Source organism: Pongo abelii, chromosome 16 (genome assembly GCF_028885655.2).
Source record: "Pongo abelii isolate AG06213 chromosome 16, NHGRI_mPonAbe1-v2.0_pri, whole genome shotgun sequence".
Lineage (NCBI taxonomy): Eukaryota > Metazoa > Chordata > Mammalia > Primates > Hominidae > Pongo > Pongo abelii.
The window spans coordinates 14,687,783-14,694,582 of NC_072001.2; the positions used below are offsets into that span (position 1 = coordinate 14,687,783).

General features: G+C 42.9%; 1 pseudogene; it reads left to right on the forward strand.

Moving 5' to 3' along the window:
- Positions 1-1,934: 1,934 nt before the first annotated feature.
- On the forward strand, positions 1,935-3,820 carry LOC129050530 (heterogeneous nuclear ribonucleoprotein L-like; annotated as a pseudogene).
- The last annotated feature ends 2,980 nt before the right edge of the window (positions 3,821-6,800 follow it).

Genomic DNA, 6,800 nt, shown 5'->3' on the forward strand with positions numbered 1-6,800 from the left:
GGAATTCCTAAATTCTCATTACTTTCACATATTATTTTATCTACTGTGAAATGATAACTTTGTCAACATGAAGCTTTTGAAGCTGTCACTGTATTGCATCGGGTATTTCTGTTGGTTCATCAAAGTGAAATGAAATGAAAATGCAGGAAAAACAAATGAATAGAACACAAGAGTAATTCATTTTGGCTGGGTACGGTGGCTCATGCATGTACTACCAGCAGTTTGGGAGCTCAGGAGTTAGAGACCAGCCTGGCCAACCTGGTGAAACCCCGTCTCTACTAAAAATACAAAATGTAGCTAGGCGTCATGGTGCACGCCTTCTGGTACTGGAAGGCTGAGGCAGGAGAATCACTTGAACCTGGGAGGTGGAGGTTGCAGTGAGCCAAGATCATGCCACTGCACTCCAGCCTGGGCAACAGAGCGAGATCCCCTCTCAGAAAAAAAAAGAGTAATTCATTGAAACACCAGTTTGTAAAACATCAGGATGCTTTTCTCTTGTTAACTATAACATTGTTGTTGAAAACTCTGCTAAAATTTCACATTCTTTTTTTAAAAAAGGTAAATGAATTTTCATAACATATTGTGCATAAAAATTATTTAAAGTTGACATTAATATAAAACTTATTGAGCTACTTTAAAGTTTTTTTTTGTTTTGCTTCCTTTTTGAACTTTTATTTTAGGTTCAGGGGTACAAGGGCAGGTTTGTTACATAGGTAAACTTTTGTCATGGGGGTTTGTGGTACAGATTCTTTCATCATCCAGGTATTAAGCCTAGCACCCATTAGTTATTTTCCCTGATGATCTCCCATCTCTCTGCCTCCTCTCTCTGAAAGTCCCCAGTGTGTGTTGTTCCCCTCTGTGTGTCCATGTGAGTTCTCATCATTTAGCTCCCACTTACAAGTGAGAACATGCGGTGCTTTTCTGTTCCTATGTTAGTTTGCTAAGGATAATAGCCTCCAGCTCCATCCATTTCCCTGCAAAAGACATGATCTCTGTTCTTTTTCATGGCTGCGTAGTATTCCATGGTGTATATGTACCACATTTTCTTGATCCAGTGTGTCACTGATTGCCATTTTGGTTGATTCCATGTCTTTGCTATTGTGAACAGTGCTGCAGTGTACATATGCATGCATGTGTCTTTATAATAGAATGATTTATATTCCTTTAAGTATATACCCAGTAATGGGATTGCAGGGTCAAATGCTATTTCTGTCTTTAGGCTTTTGAGGAATTGCCACACTGTTTTCCACAATGGATGAACTAATTTACACTCCCACCAACAGTGTATAAGCATCCCTTTTTCTTCACAACTTTGCCAGCATCTGTTATTTTTTGACTTTTTAGTAATAGCCATTCTGGTTGATGTAAGATGGTATCTCATTGTGGTCTTGATTTGTATTTCTCTAATTATCATGAACAGACAGTTTTGAAATTTTTACAATCTTATGAAGACAAATGAATACAGAATTTTCTGAGCTGGGGCTTTTCTGGGGCAAGATTATAGAGATTAACAAAATGAGATTGGGAGAAATTGAGCTACATTATTGTCAAATTTAGCTTGCTGGGAGTAAAAAACAAAAAACCAACAAAACTGAAGTCTTGCACTTAATAATAACTATTTCTGGCTTCCTTCCCTCTGCTAAACATGGATTGTCAGATTTCTCTCTGTGAGTTGTCCTCATCCACCACTAGAGTCAGTCAATGGCCCTACATTGTATTCCCTGGCAATGATTTTGCAATGAGTTTCGTTCAGGTTCTTAACACTTTAAGATAATGTCAACATTCCTCCTTAACTTCTCTCTGCTTCCAATGTCTTCCATTTCTAATCCTCCCTGCACACAGAACAGTTTATTTATCCTTCTTAAATACAGAAAACTACTCTCAATTGTCTACAGGATAAAGTACAACCCTTTTAAACTTTACCAAACTAACTTAGAAAAATAATTTCCCGGGAGAAGCGGCGTCGGCGGCTGGAGCAGAGGCAGCAACCCGACGAGCAGCAGAGGCGGTCCGGAGCGACGGTGAAGATGGCGGCGGCGGGCGGCGGAGGCGGCAGTGGCCGCTACCAGGGCGGCGGCAGTGAGGGCGGCCCGACCACTAAGCGGCTCAAGACTGGCAACGCCGGCGACCAGCACGGAGGCGGTGGCGGTGGCGGTGGCGGAGGCGGTGGCGGTGGCGGTGGCGGTGGAGGAGGCGGGGTGGCGGGAGGCAGCGGGAAGAACTACGATGACCCGCACAAAACCCCTGCCTCCCCAGTTTTCCACATCAGGGGCCTGATTGAGGGTGTGGTGGAAGCTGACCTTGTGGAGGCCTTGCAGGAGTTTGGACCCATCAGCTCTGTGGTGGTAATGCCTAAAAAGAGACAAGCACTGGTGGAGTTTGAAGATGTGTTGGGGGCTTGCAACGCAGTGAGCTACGCAGCCGACAACCAAATATGCATTGCCGATCACCCAGCTTTTGTCAACTACTCTACCATCCAGAAGATCTCCCGCCCCGGGGACTCGGATGACTCCCGGAGTGTGAACAGTGTGCTTCTCTTTACCATCCTGAACCCCATTTATTCGATCACCACGGATGTTCTTTACACTATCTGTAATCCTTGTGGCCCTGTCCAGAGAATTGTCATTTTCAGGAAGAATGGAGTTCAGGCGATGGTGGAATTCGACTCTGTTCAAAGTGCCCAGTGGGCCAAGGCCTCTGTCAATGGGGCTGATATCTATTCTGGCTGTTGTGCTCTGAAGATGGAATACGCAAAGCCTACACGCTTGAATGTGTTCAAGAGTGATCAGGATACTTGGGACTACACAAACCCCAATCTCAGTGGACAAGGTGACCCTGGCAGCAACCCCAAGAACGCCAGAGGCAGCCCCCTCTCCTGGGAGATCACCCAGCAGAATATGGAGGGCCCCACGGTGGATACCACAGCCATTACCATGATGAGGGCTACGGCCCCCCACCCCTCACTACGAAGGGAGAAGGATGGGTCCACCAGTGGGGGGTCACCGTCGGGGCCCAAGTCGCTACGGCCCCCAGTATGGGCACCCCCCACCCCCTCCCCCACCACCCGAGGATGGCCCTCACGCCCACAGCCCTGTGCTTGTGGTCTATGGCTTGGATCAATCTAAGATGAACTGTAACCGAGTCTTCAATGTCTTCTGCTTGTATGGCAATGTGGAGAAGGTGAAATTCATGAAAAGCAAGCCGGGGGCCGCCATGATGGAGATGGCTGATGGCTACGCTGTGGACCGGGCCATTACCCACCTCAACAACAACTTCATGTTTGGGCAGAAGCTGAATGTCCGTGTCTCCAAGCAGCCAGCCATCATGCCCGGTCAGTCATACGGGTTGGAAGACGGGTCTTGCAGTTACAAAGACTTCAGTGAATCCCAGAACAATCGGTTCTCCACCCCAGAGCAGGCAGCCAAGAACCGCATCCAGCACCCCAGCAACGTGCTGCATTTCTTCAACACCCCGCTGGAGGTGACTGAGGAGAACTTCTTTGAGATCTGCGATGAGCTTGGAGTGAAACGGCCACCTTCTGTGAAAGTATTCTCAGCAAAAGTGAGCGCAGCTCCTCTGGACTGCTGGAGTGGGAATCCAAGAGCGATGCCCCGGAGACTCTGGGCTTCCTGAACCATTACCAGATGAAAAACCCAATGGTCCATACCCCTACACTCTGAAGTTGTGTTTCTCCACCGCTCAGAACGCCTCCTAATTAGGTGCCTAGGAAGAGTGCCATCTAAGCAGGAAGACATTTCTCTGTCCTTTATGCCATTTTTTGTTTTTTGTTTTTGTTATTTGCAAAAGATCTTGTATTCCCTTTTTTTTTTTTTTTTTTTTTTTGGTAATGCTAGGTTCGTAGAGGCTTAACTTTAATGGAAACGCTGGAAGTCTGCAGGGGGAGGGAGAGGGGAACTGATATCTCCCAAAATTAACCTTCACTTTTAAAAAATTGTTGTACATGTGATTTTTTTTTCCTGTTCATACATTTGTGCTGCCCATGTACTCTTCGCACATTTCAATAAAATTGTTTGGAAAATAAACACAGCGCTTGCTGGGGAAAAAAAAGAAAAGAAAAATAATTTCCCATATTTGTTGTCTCAAAGATACTAGAATATAGTGATTTATAGCTACTTATTTTTCCCAAACAAATTAGCCCACTATGAATAACCTCCACAGTCTCCTTTTGTTGTTGTTGTTATCCATCTGAATTCTGCCCATTTAAGGTAAACTGATGTCTATAATTACTCCTGCTCAAGAACTTCTGGAGCCTTCTAACATCTGGTAACCAATTCCGTCTTTAAAGTACTTACTACCATGATTTCAGTTTTCTTGACGTATCCTAACAGAAAAAATAGTACAAAGGGGTCACAAATGCAGAGTAAAAGCTAGAAGGATAGAATGATTAATATTCACAAATTTTACAGTAATAGATGGTTTTATTGTAATTGGAAGTGCGGAGGATTTCTGTGAATTAGTATACTTTTTTTATATACTTTAAGTTCTAGGGTACATGTGCACAACGTGCAGGTTTGTTACATATGTATACATGTGCCATGTGCTGTGCTGCACCCATTAACTCGTCATTTACATTAGGTATATCTCCTAATGCTACCCCTCCCCCCTCCCCTCACCCCACAACAGGCCCCGGTGTTTGATGTTCCCCTTCCTGTGTCCAAGTGTCCTCATTGTTCAATTCCCACCTAAGAGTGAGAACATGCAGTGTTTGGTTTTTTATCCTTGCAATAGTTTGCTGAGAATGATGGTTTCCAGCTTCATCCATGTCCCTACAAAGGACATGAACTCATCATTTTTTATGGCTGCATAGTATTCCATGGTGTATATGTGCCACATTTTCTTAATCCAGTCTATCATTGATGGACATTTGGGTTGGTTCCAAGTCTTTGCTATTGTGAATAGTGCTGCAATAAACATATGTGTGCATGTGTCTTTATAGCAGCAGGATTTATAATCCTTTGGGTATATACCCAGTAATGGGATGGCTGGGTCAAATGGTATTTCTAGTTCTAGATCCTTGAGGAATAGCCACGCTGTCTTCCACAATGGTTGAACTAGTTTACAGTCCCACCAACAGTGTAAAAGTGTTCCTATTTCTCCACATCCTCTCTAGCACCTGTTGTTTCCTGATTTTTTAATGATCGCCATTCTAACAGGTGTGAGATGGTGTCTCATTTGTGGTTCTGATTTGCATTTCTCTGATGGCGAGTGATGATGAGCATTTTTTCATGCATCTGTTGACTGCATAAATGTCTTCTTTTGAGAAGTGTCTGTTCATATCCTCCATCCACTTTTTGATGGGGTTGTTTGTTTTTTTCTTCTAAGTTTGTTTGAGTTCTTTGTAAATTCTGGATATTAGCCCTTTGTCAGATGAGCAGATTGCAAAAATTTCCTTCCATTCTGTAGGTTGCCTGTTCACTCTGTACGTTGCCTGTTTACTCTGATGGTAGTTTCTTTTGCTGTGCAAAAGCTCTTTAGTTTAATTAGATCCCATTTGTCAATTTTGGCTTGTGTTGCAATTGCTTTTGGTGTTTTAGACATGAAGTCCTTGCCCATGCCTATGTCCTGAATGGTATTGCCTAGGTTTTCTTCTAGGGTTTTTATGGTTTTAGGTCTAACATTTAAGTCTTTAATCTATCTTGAATTAATTTTTGTATAAGGTCCAAGGAAGGGATCCAGTTTCAGCTTTCTCCATATGGCTAGCCAGTTTTCCCAGCATCATTTATTAAATAGGGAATCCTTTCCCCATTGCTTGTTTTTGTCAGGCTTGTCAAAGATCACATGGTTGTAGATGTGTGGTATTATTTCTGAGGGCTCTGTTCTGTTCCATTGGTCTATATCTCTGTTTTGGTACCAGTACCATGCTGTTTTGGTTACTGTAGCCTTGTAGTATAGTTTGAAGTCAGGTACCATGATGCCTCCAGCTTTGTTCTTTTTGCTTAGGATTGTCTTGGCAATGCGGGCTCTTTTTTGGTTCCATATGAACTTTAAAGTAGTTTTTTCCAATTCTGTGAAGGAAGTCTTAGGTAGCTTGATGGTGATGGCACTGGATCTATAAATTATCTTGGACAGTATGGCCATTTTCACGATATTGATTCTTCCTATCCATGAGCATGGAATGTCCTTCCATTTGTTTGTATCCTCTTTTATTTCATTGAGCAGTGGTTTGTAGTTCTCCTTGAAGAGGTCCTTCACATCCCTTGTAAGTTCTATTCCTAGGTATTTTATTCTCTTTGAAGCAATTGTGAATGGGAGTCCACTCATGATTTGGCCCTCTGTTTGTCTGTTATTGGTGTATAAGAATGTTCGTGATTTCTACACATTGATTTTGTATCCTGAGACTTTGCTGAAGTTGCTTATCAGCTTAAGGAGATTTCGGACTGAGACGATGGGGTTTTCTAAATATGCAATCATGTCATCTGCAAACAGGGAAAATTTGACTTTCTCTTTTCCTAATTGAATACCTTTTATTTCTTTCTCCTGCCTGATTGCCCTGGCCAGAACTTCCAACACTATGTTGAATAGGAGTGGTGAGAGAGGGCATCCCTGTCTTGTGCCAGTTTTCAAAGGGAATGCTTCCAGTTTTTGCTCATTCAGTGTAATATTGGCTGTGGGTTTGTCATAAATAGCTCTTATTATTTAAAGATACATCCCATCAATACCTAATTTATAGAGAGTTTTTAGCATGAAGGGCTGTTGAATTTTGTCAAAGGCCTTTTCTGCATCTATTGAAATAATCATGTGGTTTTTGTCTTTGGTTCTGTTTATATGTTGGATTACGT